General features: G+C 43.3%; 1 protein-coding gene across 1 annotated transcript in view; it reads left to right on the forward strand.

Annotated features, from left to right (window-relative positions):
* cnih3 (cornichon family AMPA receptor auxiliary protein 3) overlaps nucleotides 1–21,211 on the forward strand; it is a 101,793-nt gene that overhangs the window by 75,532 nt on the left and 5,050 nt on the right. The window lies entirely within an intron of this gene.

A 21,211-nucleotide genomic window follows, 5' to 3' on the forward strand; every position in this document is an offset into this window, starting at 1 on the left:
TACTGGAGGAATAAGCAATTTGTATGATGTAACTCTCCCCCACTCACTGCATATTACTGGAGGAATAATCAATTTGTATTATGTAACTATCGTCCACTCACTGCATGTTCCTGGGGGAATAATCAATTTGTATGATGTAACTATCGTCCACTCACTGCATTTTACTGGGGGAATAATCAATTTGTGTTATGTAACTATCGTCCACTCACTGCATGTTACTGGAGGAATAATCAATTTGTATTTTGTAACTGTTCCCCACTCACAGCATGTTACTGGAGGAACAATCAATTTGTATTTTGTAACTGTCCCCCACTCTGCATGTTGCTGGGGGAATAATCAATTTGTATTATGTCACTATCCCCCAGTCACTGCATGTTACTGGGGGAATAATCAATTTGTATTATGTAACTAACCCCCTCTCACTGCATTTTGGTGGAGAAATAATCAATTTGTATTATGTAACTATCACCCACTCACTGCATGTTGCTGGAAGAATAATCAATTTGTATTATGTAACTATGCCGCACTCACTGCATTTTGGTGGAGAAATAATCAATTTGTATTCTGTAACTATCCCCCGCTCACTGCATTTTGGTGGAGAAATAATCAATTTGTATTCTGTAACTATCCCCCACTCACTGCATTTTGGTGGAGAAATAATCAGTTTGTATTCTGGAACTATCCCCCACTCACTGCATGTTGCTGGAGGAATCATCAATTTGTATTATGTAACTATCGTCCACTCACTGCATGTGACTGGGGGAATAATCAATTTGTCTTATGTAACTATCCCCCTCTCACTGCATTTTGGTGGAGAAATAATCAATATGTATTATGTCACTATCCCCCACTCACTGCATGTTGCTGGAGGAATAATCAATTTGTATTATGTAACTATCGTCCACTCACTGCATGTTCCTGGGGGAATAATCAATTTGTATTATGTAACTATCGTCCACTCACTGCATGTTACTGGAGGAATAATCAATTTGTATTATGTAACTATCGTCCACTCACCGCATGTTACTGGGGGAATAATCAATTTGTATTCTGTAACTATCGTCCACTCACTGCATGTTACTGGAGGAATAATCAATTTGTATTATGTAACTATCCCCCACTCACTGCATGTTACAGGAGGAATTATCAATTTGTATTATGTAACTATCCCCCACTCGCTGCATGTTACTGGGGTAATAATCAATTTGTCTTATGTAACTATCCCCCTCTCACTGCATTTTGGTGGAGAAATAATCAATATGTATTATGTCACTATCCCCCACTCACTGCATGTTGCTGGAGGAATAATCAATTTGTATTATGTAACTATCGTCCACTCATTGCATGTTACTGGGGGAATAATCAATTTGTATTATGTAACTATCGTCCACTCACTGCATGTTCCTGGGGGAATAATCAATTTGTATTATGTAACTATCGTCCACTCATTGCATGTTACTGGGGGAATAATCAATTTGTATTATGTAACTATCGTCCACTCACTGCATGTTACTGGAGGAATAATCAATTTGTATTATGTAACTATCCCCCACTCACTGCATGTGACTGGGGGAATAATCAATTTGTATTATGTAACTATCGTCCACTCACTGCATGTTACTGGAGGAATAATCAATTTGTATTATGTAACTATCGTCCACTCACCGCATGTTACTGGGGGAATAATCAATTTGTATTCTGTAACTATCGTCCACTCACTGCATGTTACTGGAGGAATAATCAATTTGTATTATGTAACTATCCCCCACTCACTGCATGTTATGGAGGAATTATCAATTTGTATTATGTAACTATCCCCCACTCGCTGCATGTTACTGGGGGAATAATCAATTTGTATTATGTCACTATCCCCCACTCACTGCATGTTACTGGGGGAATAATCAATTTGTATTATGTAACTATCCCCCACTCACTGCATGTTATTGGAGGAATAATCAATTTGTATTATGTAACCATCGTACACTCACTGCATGTTACTGGAGGAAGAATCAATTTGTATTATGTAACTATCCCCCACTCACTGCATGTTACTGGAGGAATAATCAATTTGTATTTTGTAACTATCGTCCACTCACTGCATGTTACTGGAGGAATAATCAATTTGTATTTTGTAACTATCCCCCACTCACTGCATGTTACTGGAGGAATAATCAATTTGTATTTTGTAACTATCCCCCACTCACTGCATGTTACTGGAGGAATAATCAATTTGTATTTTGTAACTATCCCCCACTCACTGCATTTTACTGGAGGAATAATCAATTTGTATTATGTAACTATCCCCCACTCACTGCATGTTGCTGGAGGAATAATCAATTTGTATTTTGTAACTATCCCCCACTCACTACATGTTACTGGAGGAATAATCAATTTGTATTATGTAACTATCCCCCACTCACTGCATGTTGGTGGGGGAATAATCAATTTGTATTATGTAACTATCCCCCACTCACCGCATGTTACTGGGGGAATAATCAATTTGTATTATGTAACTATCGTCCACTCACCGCATGTTACTGGTGGAATAATCAATTTGTATTATGTAACTATCCCCCACTCACTGCATGTTACTGGAGGAATAATCAATTTGTATTATGTAGCTATCCCCCACTCACTGCATGTTGCTGGGGGAATAATCAATTTGTATTATGTAACTATCCCCCACTCACTGCATGTTACTGGAGGAATAATCAATTTGTATTTTGTAACTATCCCCCACTCACTGCATGTTACTGGGGGAATAATCAATTTGTATTATGTAACTATCCCACACTCACTGCATGTTGGTGGGGGAATAATCAATTTGGATTATGTCACTATCCCCCACTCACTGCATGTTACTGGAGGAATAATCAATTTGTATTGTGTAACTGTCCCCCACTCACTGCATGTTACTGGAGGAATAATCAATTTGTATTATGTAACTATCCCCCACTCACTGCATGTTACTGGAGGAATAATCAATTTGTATTGTGTAACAATCCCCCTCTCACTGCATTTTGTTGGAGAAATAATCAATTTGTATTTTGGAACTATGGTCCACTCACTCCATGTTGCTGGAGGAATAATCAATTTGTATTATGTAACTATCGTCCACTCACTGCATGTTACTGGGGGAATAATCAATTTGTATTATGTAACTATCCCCCACTCACTGCATGTTACTGGGGGAATAATCAATTTGTATTATGTAACTATCCCCCACTCACTGCATGTTATTGGAGGAATAATCAATTTGTATTATGTAACTATCCCCCACTCACTGCATGTTACTGGAGGAATAATCAATTTGTATTATGTAACTATCGTCCACTCACTGCATGTTACTGGGGGAATAATCAATTTGTATTATGTAACTATCCCCCACTCACTGCATGTTACTGGGGGAATAATCAATTTGTATTATGTAACTATCCCCCACTCACTGCATGTTATTGGAGGAATAATCAATTTGTATTATGTAACTATCCTCCACTCACTGCATTTTACTGGGGGAATAATCAATTTGTATTATGTAACTATCCCCCACTCACTGCATGCAACTGGGGGAATAATCAATTTGTATTATGTAACTATCCCCCACTCACTCCATGTCACTGGAGGAATAATCAATTTGTATTCTGTAACTATCCCCCCCTCACTCCATGTTACTTGGGGAATAATGAATTTGTATTTTGTAACTATCCCCCACTCACTGCATGTTTCTGGTGGAATAATCAATTTGTATTATGTAACTATCCCCCACTCACTGCATGTTTCTGGTGGAATAATCAATTTGTATTATGTAACTATCCCCCACTCACTGCATGTTGGTGGAGAAATAATCAATTTGTATTCTGTCACTATCCCCCTCGAACTGCATGTTACTGGGGGAATAATCAATTTGTATTATGTAACTATCGTCCACTCACCGCATGTTACTGGAGGAATAATCAATTTGTATTTTGTAACTGTTGTTCACTCACTGCATGTTCCTGGGGGAAAAATGAATTTGTATTTTGTAACTATCCCCCACTCACTGCATGTTACTGAGGGAATAATCAATTTGTATTATGTGACTGTCGTCCACTCACCGCATGTTACTGGAGGAATAATCAATTTGTATCGTGTAGCTATCGTCCACTCACTGCATGTTACTGGAGGAATAATCAATTTGTATTATGTAACTATCGTCCACTCACTGCATGTTACTGGAGGAATAATCAATTTGTATTATGTAACTATCCCCCACTCACTGCATGTTAATGGGGGAAGAATCAATTTGTATTATGTAACTATCCCCCACTCACTGCATGTTATTGGGGGAATAATCAATTTGTATGATATAACTAACCCCCACTCACCGCATGTTACTGGGGGAATAATCAATTTGTATTGTGTAACTATCGTCCACTCACTGCATGTTACTGGAGGAATAATCAATTTGTATTATGTAACTATCCCCCACTCTGCATGTCACTGGAGGAATAGAGTCATAGCGTCATAGAGTGATACTGCACGGATAGAGGCCCTTCGGCTCATCGTGTCCGCACCGGCCATCAAGCCCTGTCTGCTCTAATCCCATATTCCAGCATTTGGTACGTAGCCTTGTATGCTATGGCATTTCAAGTGCTCATCCAAATGCTTCTTGAATGTTGTGAGGGTTCCTGCCTCCACAACCCTTTCAGGCAGTGAGTTCCAGACTCCAACCACCCTCTGGGTGAAAGAGTTCTTTCTCAAATCCCCTCTAAACCTCCCGCCTTTTACCTTGAATCTATGTCCCCTTGTTATAGAACCCTCAACGAAGGGAAAAAGCTCCTTGGTATCCATCCTATCTGTGCCCCTCATAATTTTGTACACCTCAATCATGTCCCCCCTCAGCCTCCTCTGCTCCAAGGAAAACAAACCCAATCTTCCCAGTCTCTCTTCGTAGCTGAAGCGCTCCAGCCCTGGTAACATCCTGGTGAATCTCCTCTGCACCCTCTCCAAAGCGAACACATCCTTCCTGTAGTGTGGCGACCAGAACTGCACACAGTTCTCCAGCTGTGGCCTAACCAGTGTTTTATACAGCTCCATCATAACCTCCTTGCTCTTATATTCTATGCCTCGGCTAACAAAGGCAAGTATCCCATATGCCTTCTTTACCACCTTATCTACCTGTTCCGCCGCCTTCAGGGATCTGTGAACTTGCACACCAAGATCCCTCTGACCCTCTGTCTTGCCTCGGGTCCTCCCATTCATTGTGTATTCCCTTGCCTTGTTAGTCCCTCCAAAGTGCATCACCTCGCACTTTTCCGGGTTAAATTCCATTTGCCACTGTTCCGCCCATCTGACCAACCCATCTATATCGTCCTGCAGACTGAGGCTATCCTCCTCGTTATTTACCACCCTACCAATTGTTGTATCATCAGCGAACTTACTGATCATACCTTTTACATTCATATCCAAGTCATTAATGTAGACCACAAACAGCAAGGGACCCAGCACCGATCCCTGTGGTACCCCACTGGCCACAGGCTTCCAGTCACAAAAACAACCTTCGACCATCACCCTCTGCCTTCTGCCACTAAGCCAGTTTTGTATCCAAAGTGCCAAGGCACCCTGGATTCCATGGGCTCGTACCTTCTTGACCAGTCTCCTGTGGGGGACTTTATCGAAGGCCTTCCTGAAATCCATGTATACCACATCCACTGCGTTACCCTCATCCACACGCCTAGTCACCCCCTCAAAAAATTCAATCAAATTAGTCAGACATGATCTTCCCTTGACAAAGCCATGTTGACTATCCCTGATTAACCCTTGCTTCTCCAAGTGGAGACTAATTTTGTCCTTCAGAATTTTTTCCAATAATTTTCCTACCACTGATGTTAGGCTCACTGGCCTATAGTTCCCCGGTTTTTCCCTACTCCCCTTCTTGAACAATGGTACTACATTAGCGGTTCTCCAGTCCTCTGGCACATCCCCTGTGGCCAGAGAGGTTCTGAATATATGTGTCAGAGCCCCCGCAATCTCCTCCTTTGCCTCACACAGTAGCCTGGGATACATTTCGTCCGGGCCTGGGGATTTATCCATTTTTAGGCCTGCTAAAACCGCCAATACCTCCTCCTGCTCGATGTTAATATGTTCGAGTATATCACAGTCCCCCTGCCGTATTTCTATGTCTACATCGTCCTTCTCCATAGTGAAAACAGATGCAAAAAATTCATTTAGAACCCCTCCTACATCTGCCGGCTCCACACACAGATTGCCATTTTTGTCCCTAATGGGCCCTATTTTTTCCCTAGTCATCCTCTTACCCTTAATATACTTATAAAACATCTTAGGATTTTCCTTTATTTTGCTCGCCAGTGTTATTTCATGGCCCCTCCTTGATCTCCTGATTTCTTTTTTAAGTATCCCCCTGCACTTTTTGTACTCCTCTAGGGCTTCCTCCGTCTTTAGCCTTTTGTATCTGCCAAAAGCCCTCCTTTTTTTCCTAATCCATTCTCGTATATCCCCTGACATCCAAGGTTCCCTGGAGTTCTTGGAACCACCCTTGACCTTTACGGGAACATGTTGCCATTATATGGTCTCAATCTCCCTTCTGAAAGACTCCCATTGCTCCGATGCGGATTTTCCTACAAGCAGCTGATCCCAGTCCATTTTGGCCAGATCCTGCCTTATCCTATTAAAATCGGCCTTCCCCCAATTTAGAACCTTTATTTCCGGCCCCTCCCTATCCTTTTCCATGACCACCTGAAAATCTCACCGAATTATAGTCACTGTCACCAAAGTGCTCACCTACTAGCACTTCTTCCACTTGGCCGGCCACATTCCCTAGAATTAGATCCAGTACCGCCCCCTCTCTAGTAGGACTTTCGACAAATAATCAATTTGTATTATGTAACTATCGTCCACTCACTGCATGTTGCTGGAGGAATTATCAATTTGTATTATGTAACTATCGTCCACTCACTGCATGTTACTGGGGGAATAATCAATTTGTATTTTGTAACTATCGTCCACTCACTGCATGTTACTGGAGGAATAATCAATTTGTATTATGTAACTATCCCTCACTCACTGCATGTTACTGGAGGAATAATCAATTTGTATTATGTAACTATCGTCCACTCACTGCATGTTACTGGAGGAATAATCAATTTGTATTATGTAACTATCCCCCACTCACCGCCTGTTACTGAAGGAATAATCAATTTGTATTATGTAACTATCCCCCACTCACTGCATGTTACTGGAGGAATAATCAATTTGTATTATGTAACTATCGTCCACTCACTGCATGTTACTGGAGGAATAATCAATTTGTATTATGTAACTATCGTCCACTCACTGCATGTTACTGGAGGAATAATCAATTTGTATTATGCAACTATCCCCCACTCACTGCATGTTACTGGAGGAATAATCAATTTGTATTATGTAACTATCGTCCACTCACTGCATGTTACTGGAGGAATAATCAATTTGTATTATGCAACTATCCCCCACTCACTGCATGTTACTGGAGGAATAATCAATTTGTATTATGCAACTATCCCCCACTCACTGCATGTTACTGGGGGAATAATCAATTTGTATTATGTAACTATCGTCCACTCACTGCATGTTCCTGGAGGAATAATCAATTTGTATTATGTAACTATCGTCCACTCACTGCATGTTACTGGTGGAATAATCAATTTGTATTATGTAACTATCCCCCACTCACTGCATTTTACTGGAGGAATAATCAATTTGTATTATGTAACTATCCCCCACTCACTGCATGTTACTGGAGGAATAATCAATTTGTATTTTGTAACTATCGTCCACTCACTGCATGTTGCTGGGGGAATTATCAATTTGTATTATGTAACTATCCCCCACTCACTGCATGTTACTGGAGGAATAATCAATTTGTATTTTGTAACTATCGTCCACTCACTGCATGTTACTGGAGGAATAATCAATTTGTATTATGTAACTATCCCCCACTCACTGCATGTTGCTGGGGGAATAATCAATTTGTATTATGTAACTATCCCCCACTCACCGCCTGTTACTGGAGGAATAATCAATTTGTATTATGTAACTATCCCCCACTCACTGCATGTTACTGGAGGAATAATCAATTTGTATTATGTAACTGTCCCCCACTCACTGCATGTTACTGGGGGAATAATCAATTTGTATTATGTAACTATCCCCCACTCACTGCATGTTACTGGAGGAATAATCAATTTGTATTATGTAACTATCGTCCACTCACTGCATGTTACTGGAGGAATAATCAATTTGTATCATGTAACTATCGTCCACTCACTGCATGTTACTGGGGGAATAATCAATTTGTATTATGTAACTATCCCCCACTCACTGCATGTTACTGGAGGAATAATCAATTTGTATTATGATACTATCGTCCACTCACTGCATGTTACTGGAGGAATAATCAATTTGTATTATGTAACTATCGTCCACTCACTGCATGTTACTGGAGGAATAATCAATTTGTATCATGTAACTATCGTCCACTCAGTGCATGTTACTGGGGGAATAATCAATTTGTATTATGTAACTGTCCCCCACTCACTGCATGTTACTGGGGGAATAATCAATTTGTATTATGTAACTATCCCCCACTCACTGCATGTTACTGGAGGAATAATCAATTTGTATTATGTAACTATCGTCCACTCACTGCATGTTACTGGAGGAATAATCAATTTGTATCATGTAACTATCGTCCACTCACTGCATGTTACTGGGGGAATAATCAATTTGTATTATGTAACTATCCCCCACTCACTGCATGTTACTGGAGGAATAATCAATTTGTATTATGTAACTATCGTCCACTCACTGCATGTTACTGGAGGAATAATCAATTTGTATTATGTAACTATCGTCCACTCACTGCATGTTACTGGAGGAATAATCAATTTGTATTTTGTAACTGTCCCCCACTCACTGCATGTTACTGGGGGAATAATCAATTTGTATTATGTAACTATCCCCCACTCACTGCATGTTACTGGAGGAATAATCAGTTTGTATTATGTAACTATCGTCCACTCACTGCATGTTACTGGAGGAATAATCAATTTGTATTATGTAACTATCCCCCACTCACTGCATGTTCCTGGGGGAATAATCAATTTGTATTATGTAACTATCCCCCACTCACTGCATGTTACTGGGGGAATAATCAATTTGTATTATGTAACTATCGTCCACTCACTGCATGTTACTGGAGGAATAATCAATTTGTATTATGTAACTATCCCCCACTCACTGCATGTTACTGGGGGAATAATCAATTTGTATTATGTAACTATCGTCCACTCACTGCATGTTACTGGAGGAATAATCAATTTGTATTATGTAACTATCGTCCACTCACTGCATGTTACTGGAGGAATAATCAATTTGTATTATGTAACTATCCCCCATTCACTGCATGTTACTGGGGGAATAATCAATTTGTATTCTGTAACTATCGTCCACTCACTGCATGTTACTGGAGGAATAATCAATTTGTATTATGTAACTATCGTCCACTCACTGCATGTTACTGGGGGAATAATCAATTTGTATTATGTAACTATCCCCCACTCACTGCATGTTCCTGGGGGAATAATCAATTTGTATTATGTAACTATCCCCACTCACTGCATGTTACTGGGGGAATAATCAATTTGTATTATGTAACTATCCCCCACTCACTGCATGTTATTGGGGGAATAATCAATTTGTATTGTGTAACTATCCCCCACTCACTGCATGTTCCTGGACGAATAATCAATTTGTTTTTTTTTCAAAAAATATACTTTATTCATAAAATTTTCAGCAATACATACAATACAGTTGTCATTTCACATTCCAAACGTACACAATACAGATCATACAATTTTCAGGTTACATCGAGTACAGTTCAATGAACACATTGGACATAATTACAGTTCATGACACTCTCATCTGCCCGATTGCATTACACTCAATGCAGATTGTTGATAACAGGTACGTTACAGATTCTTTACAGGTTCATTACAGATTCATTACAGTTACATTACATCAATTAGAATTTTACATTCTGCCCGGGGGGGGTTTTCCCTGATTGCAGCCCCTCGCTGTGCAATGGCGGGAAGGCTCTCAATGGTTGCCTTTCCCCACAGAGCCTTTGCGGCGGCCGCACCCATCCTCAGTGCGTCCCTCAGCACGTAGTCCTGGACCTTGGAATGTGCCAGTCTGCAACACTCGGTCGAGGACAGCTCCTTGCACTGGAAGACCAGCAAGTTTTGGGCAGACCAAAGGGCGTCTTTCACCGAGTTGATGGTCTTCCAGCCGCAGTTGATGTCCATCTCTGTGTGCGTCCCCGGGAACAGCACAGAATCCTGTGTTACGGAACTGCTGGAGACGAACCTGGACAGATACCACTGCATCTCTCTCCAGACCTTCTTTGCAAACGCACATTCCAGAAGGAGATGGCTGACGGTCTCGTCTCCAGTGCAGCCTCCTCTGGGACAGCGCGCGGTGGCGCTGAGAGTCCGGGAGTGCATGAAGGATCTGACGGGAAGGGCCCTTCTCACCACCAGCCAAGCTAGGTCTTGGTGCTTGTTTGAAAGCTCTGGCGATGAGGCATTCTGCCAAATGACATTGACAGTCTGCTCGGGGAACCAACCGACAGGATCCACCATCTCCTTTTCCTTCAGGGTCTCGAGGACTTTACATGCGGACCACTTGCTGATCGCCTTGTGGTCAAAGGTGTTTATCTGCACAAACTTTTCCACGAAGGACAGGTGGGGCGGAACAGTCCAACTGGATGGAGCGTTCCGTGGCAGCATGGCCAGGCCCATCCTTCTCAACACCGGGGACAGGTAGAACCTCAGCACGTAGTGACACTTTGTGTTTGCGTACCGAGGGTCTACGCACAGTTTGATGCAGCCGCACACAAAAGTGGCTTTCAGGATGAGGGCCACGTTGGGCATGCCTTTCCCCCATTTCTCTGGCGATTTGTACATCGTGACCCTGCGGACACGGTCCATTTTTGATCTCCAGACAAAGCGGAAGATGGCTCGGGTGACTGTCGCGGCGCACGAGCGAGGTATGGGCCAGACCTGCGCCACGTACAGCAACACCGAGAGTACCTCGCACCTGATGACCAGGTTCTTGCCCACGATCGAGAGGGATCGTCGATCCCACAGTCCCAGTTTCTGCTTAACCTTGGAAATACGCTCCTCCCAGTTTTTGGTGCACGCCCCGGCCCCCTCGAACCAGATCCCCAGTACCTTCAGGTAATCCGACCTGACGGTGAAGGGGACAAAGGATCAGTCGGTCCAGTTCCCAATGAACATGGCCTCGCTCTTGCTACGATTTACCCTGGCCCCCGAGGCCAGTTCGAACTGGTCGCAGATGCTCATCAATCTGCGGACCGACAGCTGATCCGAGCAAAAGACGGCGACGTCGTCCATGTACAGGGAGGCCTTGACCTGAGTGCCTTCGCTGCCTGGGATTGTCACCTCTCTTATGCCCGCATCCCTTCTGATGGACTCAGCAAAGGGCTCGATGCAACACACGAACAAGACGGAGGAGAGAGGACAGCCCTGCCTGACTCCAGATTTGATCGGAAAGCTTTCTGATTCCCACCCGTTGATTGAAACTGCGCTACTGATGTCTGTGTAGAGCAGTTGGATCCAATTGTGGATTCCCTCCCCAAACCCCATTTTGGAGAGCACGTCCATCATGTACGTGTGGGATATTCTGTCAAAGGCCTTCTCCTGGTCCAGGCTGATCAGGCAGGTGTTAACCCCCCTGTCCTGTACGTAGGCGATCGTATCCCTGAATAGCGCCAGGCTATCAGAGATCTTCCTGCCGGGTACGGCGCAGGTCTGATCGGGGTGGATCACCACCTCCAGGGCTGACTTGACCCGATTGGCGATGACCTTGGACAGAATTTTATAGTCCACGTTAAGTAGTGAGATGGGTCGCCAATTTTTGATTTCTTCCCTCTCCCCCTTCCGCTTGTAGATGAGGGTGATGATGCCTTTCCTCATGGAGTCTGACATGCTGCCTGCCAGAAGCATACCCCCGTACACTTCCAGCAGGTCTGGGCCTATCCAGTCCCACAGAGCCGAGTACAACTCTACCGGTAAGCCGTCGCTTCCGGGAGTCTTACTCTTCTCGAAGGAACGGACGGCCTTTGTCAGTTCATCCAGAGTTAGCGGGTGATCCAGACTCTTCCGCTTGCTGTCGTCTAGAACGTCCGTGATAGACGACAAGAAGGACTGGGAGGCTGCGCTGTCTGTGGGCTTCGCGTCGTACAGTCGGCATAAAAGGATTTGCAGATCCTCAGTATGTCGTGCTGCGAGGACGTGACCGAGCCATCCTCTTCCTTCAGGCTGCTGATCACAGAGCTCTCTCTGTGCATCTTTTGGAAGAAGAAGCGCGAGCAAGTCTCGTCCTGCTCCACGGAGCAGACTCTGGACCGGAAGATGATCTTGGAGGCCTCGGAGGCAAAGAGCAAGGCTTGCTGGTCCTTCACCTCTCTGAGTTCCTCCCCGACATCGATCCCCATCGACTGCAGCAGGAGAAGATTCTGCATGCTTTTCTGGAGTCGGGACGTTTCCCTCTGCCTCTCTCTCGCCTTCTGAACACCTTTGAGGATGAAGAACCTCTTGATGTTCGCCTTGATGGCTTCCCACCAGTGCACTGGGGAATCAAAGAGGGGCTTTACGGTTCTCCAACCTTTGTGATCCCTCGTCAGTTCCTCAATGTTTCCCGGGGTCAACAGTTTCACGTTCAGCTTCCATGTCCCCCTGCCCACTCTCTGATCGTCCTGTAGGTGACAGTCAGCCAGGAGGAGGCAGTGGTCAGAGAAGAACACCGGTGTGACCTTGGTGGATCTGACCTTGAGCTTCGGGGACACAAACAGGAAGTCTATCCTGGAACGGACGGACCCGTCTGGTCTGGACCAGGTGTATTGACGCGCCGCTCCGTCTGCAGGGTTGCTGAAGACGTCGCACAGCTTGGCGTCTTTCACGGCTTCTATCAGGAGTTTGGACGTGGTGTCCAGTTTGCTGTCGGCTCTGCCGGATCATCCAGCCGCATCGATGATGCAGTTGAAGTCACCGCCGAGAAGGACCGGCTTGGACGTCGCCAGCAGCAGTGGGAGCTGCTGGAAGACGGCCAGCCGCTCGCTCTTCAGAGCCGGGGCGTACACGTTGATCAGCCGGAGCAGAGCGTTTTTGTACATTACGTCTGCTACGAGGAGACGACCCCCCACCACCTCCTTTACTTTGGTGATGGTGAAGTTGCCCCCCCGCAGCAGAATCCCCAGGCCGGAGGCACGATTATCGTTGCCTCCCAACCAGATCGACGGCCCGTGGGCCCAGCGCTGCGACCATTGCCTGTAATTGCTGAGGTGCGGCGCACTCCTGTAAGAACAGCAGGTCGCTCTTGACCTTGGCCAGGTAGTCCAAGGTCGACACACATCGCGTAGTGCATTTAACGCTACGCACGTTAATGGATGCGACTTTCAGACCCATTTTAACAACAGTTTAATGTCTCACCCGACAGTCCGTTTGCTGTTTCCAGCTCTTGGCCATGTCCCTGCGTCCCTGTGCAAAATGTTCCACGCTCCCTGAGCTGAGGTACGAGTTCTGTTCTGCCTCAGAGAGGGGGTCGTCGTTCCGCCGGGGTGACATTGGCGGCGTGGTTTCGGGTGAAGAGTCCGTGTGATCCTCGATCGGTTGGGGCTCCTCGTTGTTGCTGCTCCCGGTTTCCCGGAGCCGTTCTTCGCTGTCTGTGGTGCTGCTCCCGGTGTCCCGGAGCTGGTGTGCGCTGGGCACTACGATGCTGCCGGTGTCCCGGAGCTGGAGGGTACTGGCGATGGGGGCTGCCGATCGTGTCGGTGTCACCTTGGACATTTTGCCGCTTTCGGTGGGACGTCAGACCGCTTCGCTGCTGTCGTCCCTCTTCGTCAGACACGGGGTAGTCGCTGCAGTCCGACTGCGACTCGAGTGCTCTTTTACCCCTGGTTGCAGTGTCGGCAGGGTCTCGTTTAATTTCCTCTGGCTTCCTCTTTCTGTTTTTCATGCTCACCAGCTGTCATTCTCCCTCTGCTGCCTCCTCGTCCATGGACTCTGTCGTCTGGTGGGGAGGCTCGGAGCTGGGTGTCGGGGTCTGGCAGTTTTCAGCTTGACCCTTTCCTCGCTCCTTGTCTTCCTGGGCCAGGGACTTCTTGGAGGAGGTCGCGGCCGGGCGAGGACTCTTGGCCTTTTTTGGGGCAGCCTTGCTTGTTGCCCCCTCCTCCTCCGCTGTGTTGCTCTTGGCCGCCTGGGCGTAGCTGAAGCTGCGTTTGGGGCAGGCCCTGTAGAGATGGCCTACCTCCCCGCACAGGTTGCAGCGCTTGCTCTCCTTGCAGTCCTTAGTCTGGTGTCCTTCCTGCTTGCAGTTCTTGCAGACGGTTGCAGTGCAGGAGGCCGCCACGTGGCCGGATTTGCCGCAGGTGCGACAGACTCTGGGTTGCCCCACGTACTTGATGTACCCTCGACTTCCTCCGATGGCGAAGCTGGAGGGAGGGTGGAGGATGTTGCCGTGGGCGTCCACTCTCAATGTTGCCGTGACCTCCCTCTTGCTGGTCCAGATCCCGAACTGGTCGGTGACGTCAACGCTGTTCTCCGCCCCGTTGACGTATCTGGCGAGGAACGACAGCACATCGACGACCGGGACGTGTGGGTTGCACATGTGTACAATCAGCTTCCGATTCCTCTGCGTTGGGAGGGTGAAGAGCGGCCCCGCAGTGAGAATGGCCAGCAGTCGTTCGCTCCCCTTCTCCTCGAAGACCTGAAGAAGCTTCTGGCATCCAGCGACGGTCTTAAAGGTGACGTCAAAATATCCGCTTCGAGGGAAATCCTGCAGGCAGAAGATGTCCGTTGCTTTGAATCCACAGCAGTCGACAAAAACTCGTTTGACGAAAAACACACGATCCATCGGCGTAACATTCAACTGTCGTTGCCGTCACCCTGACGGTGTTTGGCACACCATGGCCGAGTGCCCGGGTGCCCATCCCTGCCATTGCAGTATTGATGTGGTCTCCATACAAATTTAGGGGTGGAGCCAGCACACGAATCGACCAATTACAGCAAAATCCGCACTTTGCGAGCGCATGAGGTCGCAGCCAGCGTTCGATTCCGCTCAGATCCAAATAAGCCCGAATAGGAACACACTTGATCTCAGCCAAAAGGCCGAGAAGCGAAACAATAAAATAAAATCATAAAAATAAAATCAATTTGTATAATGTAACTATCCCCCAGTCAATTCATGTCACTGGAGGAATAATCAATTTGTATTATGTAACAATCCCCCACTCACGGCATGTTACTGGAGGAATAATCAATTTGTATTATGTAACTATCCCCCACTCACTGCATGTTACTGGAGGAATAATCAATTTGTATTATGTAACTATCCCCCACTCACTGCATGTTATTGGAGGAATAATCAATTTGTATTATGTAACTATCCCCCACTCACTGCATGTTACTGGAGGAATAATCAATTTGTATTATGTAACTATCCCCCACTCACTGCATGTCACTGGGGGAATAATCAATTTGTATTATGTAACTATCGTCCACTCACTGCATGTAACTGGAGGAATAATCAATTTGTATTATGTAACTATCGTCCACTCACTGCATGTTACTGGAGGAATAATCAATTTGTATTATGTAACTATCGTCCACTCACTGCATGTTACTGGAGGAATAATCAATTTGTATTATGTAACTATCGTCCACTCACTGCATGTTACTGGAGGAATAATCAATTTGTATTATGTAACTGTCCCCCACTCACTGCATGTTACTGGAGGAATAATCAATTTGTATTATGCAACTATCGTCCACTCACTGCATGTTACTGGAGGAATAATCAATTTGTATTATGTAACTATCCCCCATTCACTGCATGTTACTGGAGGAATAATCAATTTGTATTATGTAACTGTCCCCCATTCACTGCATGTTACTGGAGGAATAATCAATTTGTATTATGTAACTATCCCCCACTCACTGCATGTTACTGGAGGAATAATCAATTTGTATTATGTAACTATCCCCCACTCACTGCATGTTACTGGAGGAATAATCAATTTGTATTATGTAACTATCGTCCACTCACCGCATGTTACTGGGGGAATAATCAATTTGTATTATGTAACTATCGTCCACTCACCGCATGTTACTGGGGGAATAATCAATTTGTATTATGTAACTATCCCCCACTCACTGCATGTTACTGGAGGAATAATCAATTTGTATTATGTAACTATCGTCCACTCACCGCATGTTACTGGGGGAATAATCAATTTGTATTATGTAACTATCGTCCACTCACTCCATGTTACTGGAGGAATAATCAATTTGTATTATGTAACTATCCCCCACTCACTGCATGTTACTGGGGGAATAATCAATTTGTATTATGTAACTATCGTCCACTCACTCCATGTTACTGGAGGAATAATCAATTTGTATTATGTAACTATCGTCCACTCACTGCATGTTACTGGGGGAATAATCAATTTGTATTATGTAACTGTCGTCCACTCACTCCATGTTACTGGAGGAATAATCAATTTGTATTATGTAACTATCCCCACTCACTGCATGTTACTGGAGGAATAATCAATTTGTATTATGTAACTATCGTCCACTCACTGCATGTTACTGGGGGAATAATCAATTTGTATTATGTAACTATCCCCCACTCACTGCATGTTACTGGGGGAATAATCAATTTGTATTATGTAACTATCCCCCACTCACTGCATGTTACTGGGGGAATAATCAATTTGTATTATGTAACTATCGTCCACTCACTGCATGTTACTGGAGGAATAATCAATTTGTATTATGGAACTATCCCCACTCACTGCATGTTACTGGAGGAATAATCAATTTGTATTATGTAACTATCCCCACTCACTGCATGTTACTGGAGGAATAATCAATTTGTATTATGTAACTATCGTCCTCTCACTGCATGTTACTGGGGGAATAATCAATTTGTATTATGTAACTATCCCCCACTCACTGCATGTTACTGGGGGAATAATCAATTTGTATTATGTAACTATCCCCACTCACTGCATGTTACTGGAGGAATAATCAATTTGTATTATGTAACTATCGTCCACTCACTGCATGTTACTGGAGGAATAATCAATTTGTATTATGTAACTATCCCCACTCACTGCATGTTACTGGAGGAATAATCAATTTGTATTATGTAACTATCGTCCTCTCACTGCATGTTACTGGGGGAATAATCAATTTGTATTATGTAACTATCCCCCACTCACTGCATGTTACTGGGGGAATAATCAATTTGTATTATGTAACTATCGTCCTCTCACTGCATGTTACTGGGGGAATAATCAATTTGTATTATGTAACTATCCCCCACTCACTGCATGTTGCTGGAGGAATAATCAATTTGTATTATGTAACTATCCCCCACTCACTGCATGTTACTGGAGGAATAATCAATTTGTATTATGTAACTATCGTCCACTCACTGCATGTTACTGGAGGAATTATCAATTTGTATTATGTAACTATCCCACACTCACTGCATGTTACTGGAGGAATAATCAATTTGTATTATGTAACTATCCCCACTCACTGCATGTTACTGGAGGAATAATCAATTTGGATAATGTAACTATCGTCCACTCACTGCATGTTACTGGAGGAATAATCAATTTGTATTATGTAACTATCGTCCACTCACTGCATGTTACTGGGGGAATAATCAATTTGTATTATGTAACTATCCCCCACTCACTGCATGTTACTGGAGGAATAATCAATTTGTATTATGTAACTATCGTCCACTCACTGCATGTTACTGGGGGAATAATCAATTTGTATTATGTAACTATCCCCCACTCACTGCATGTTACTGGAGGAATAATCAATTTGTATTATGTAACTATCGTCCACTCACTGCATGTTACTGGGGGAATAATCAATTTGTATTATGTAACTATCGTCCACTCACTGCATGTTACTGGGGGAATAATCAATTTGTATTATGTAACTATCGTCCACTCACCGCATGTTACTGGAGGAATAATCAATTTGTATTTTGTAACTATCGTCCACTCACTGCATGTTACTGGAGGAATAATCAATTTGTATTATGTAACTATCCCCCACTCACTGCATGTTACTGGGGGAATAATCAATTTGTATTATGTAACTATCCCCCACTCACTGCATGTTACTGGAGGAATAATCAATTTGTATTATGTAACTATCGTCCACTCACTGCATGTTACTGGAGGAATAATCAATTTGTATTATGTAACTATCCCCCACTCACTGCATGTTACTGGGGGAATAATCAATTTGTATTATGTAACTATCCCCACTCACTGCATGTTACTGGAGGAATAATCAATTTGTATTATGTAACTATCCCCCACTCACTGCATGTTACTGGAGGAACAATCAATTTGTATTATGTAACTATCCCCCACTCACTGCATGTTACTGGAGGAATAATCAATTTGTATTATGTAACTATCCCCCACTCACTGCATGTTACTGGAGGAATAATCAATTTGTATTATGTAACTATCCCCCACTCACTGCATGTTACTGGAGGAATAATCAATTTGTATTATGTAACTATCGTCCACTCACTGCATGTTACTGGAGGAACAATCAATTTGTATTATGTAACTATCCCCCACTCACTGCATGTTACTGGAGGAATAATCAATTTGTATTATGTAACTATCCCCCACTCACTGCATGTTACTGGAGGAATAATCAATTTGTATTATGTAACTATCCCCCACTCACTGCATGTTACTGGAGGAACAATCAATTTGTATTATGTAACTATCCCCCACTCACTGCATGTTGCTGGAGGAATAATCAATTTGTATTATGTAACTATCCCCCACTCACTGCATATTTCTGGAGGAATAATCAATTTGTATTTTGTAACTATCCCCCACTCACTCCATGTTACTGGAGGAATAATCAATTTGTATTATGTCACTATCCCCCACTCACTGCATGTTACTGGAGGAATAATCAATTTGTATTTTGTAACTATCCCACACTCACTGCATGTTGCTGGAGGAATAATCAATTTGTATTATGTAACTATCCCCCATTCACTGCATGTTACTGGAGGAATAATCAATTTGTATTATGTAACTATCCCCCACTCACTGCATGTTACTGGAGGAATAATCAATTTGTATTGTGTAACTATCGTCCACTCACTGCATGTTACTGGAGGAATAATCAATTTGTATTATGTAACTATCCCCCACTCACTGCATGATGCTGGAGGAATAATCAATTTGTATTATGTAACTATCGTCCACTCACTGCATGTTACTGGAGGAATAATCAATTTGTATTATGTAACTATCGTCCACTCACTGCATGTTACTGGGGGAATAATCAATTTGTATTATGTAACTATCCCCCACTCACTGCATGTTACTGGGGGAATAATCAATTTGTATTATGTAACTATCGTCCACTCACTGCATGTTACTGGGGGAATAATGAATTTGTATTATGTAACTATCCCCCATTCACTGCATGTTACTTGGGGAATAATCAATTTGTATTTTGTAACTATCCCACACTCACTGCATGTTGCTGGAGGAATAATCAATTTGTATTTTGTAACTATCCCACACTCACTGCATGTTACTGGGGGAATAATCAATTTGTATTTTGTAACTATCCCCCACTCACTGCATGTTACTGGAGGAATAATCAATTTGTATTTTGTAACTATCGTCCTCTCACTGCATGTTACTGGAGGAATAATCAATTTGTATTATGTAACTATCGTCCACTCACTGCATGTTACTGGGGGAATAATCAATTTGTATTATGTAACTATCCCACACTCACTGCATGTTACTGGGGGAATAATCAATTTGTATTATGTAACTATCGTCCACTCACTGCATGTTACTGGGGGAATAATCAATTTGTATTATGTAACTATCCCACACTCACTGCATGTTACTGGGGGAATAATCAATTTGTATTATGTAACTATCCCCCACTCACTGCATGTTACTGGGGGAATAATCAATTTGTATTTTGTAACTATCCCACACTCACTGCATGTTACTGGAGGAATAATCAATTTGTATCATGTAACTATCCCCCACTCACTGCATGTTACTGGAGGAATAATCAATTTGTATTATGTAACTATTGTCCACTCACTGCATGTTACTGGAGGAATAATCAATTTGTATTTTGTAACTATCCCCCACTCACTGCATGTTACTGGAGGAATAATCAATTTGTATTTTGTAACTATCCCCCACTCACTGCATGTTACTGGGGGAATAATCAATTTGTATTATGTAACTATCCCCCACTCACTGCATGTTACTGGAGGAATAATCAATTTGTATTTTGTAACTATCCCACACTCACTGCATGTTACTGGGGGAATAATCAATTTGTATTTTGTAACTATCCCACACTCACTGCATGTTACTGGAGGAATAATCAATTTGTATTTTGTAACTATCGTCCACTCACTGCATGTTACTGGAGGAATAATCAATTTGTATTTTGTAACTATCCCCCACTCACTGCATGTTACTGGAGGAATAATCAATTTGTATTATGTAACTATCCCCCACTCACTGCATGTTACTGGAGGAATAATCAATTTGTATTATGTAACTATCCCCCACTCACTGCATGTTACTGGGGGAATAATCAATTTGTATTGTGTAACTATCCCCCACTCACTGCATGTTACTGGAGGAATAATCAATTTGTATTATGTAACTATCCCCCATTCACTCCATGTTACTGGGGGAATAATCAATTTGTATTTTGTAACTATCCCACACTCACTGCATGTGGCTGCAGGAATAATCAATTTGTATTACGTAACTGTCGTGTACTCACTGCATTTTCCTGGATAAATAATCCAATCGGGATTTCAGGAGAAATTTCTTTACCCGGAGAATGGAGGGAATGTGGAACTCGTTGCCACAAGGAGTAGTTGAGGCGAAAAGCATAGATGCATTTCAGGGGAAGCTGGATAAACACAAGAGGCAGAAAGAAATGGAAGGATATACTGGTCGGGTTCGATGAAGTACGGAGGGAGGAGGCTTATGTGGAGCATAAACACCGGCGAAGGCTTCTTGGGCCAA

This window comes from Heptranchias perlo, chromosome 5 (genome assembly GCF_035084215.1).
Source record: "Heptranchias perlo isolate sHepPer1 chromosome 5, sHepPer1.hap1, whole genome shotgun sequence".
Lineage (NCBI taxonomy): Eukaryota > Metazoa > Chordata > Chondrichthyes > Hexanchiformes > Hexanchidae > Heptranchias > Heptranchias perlo.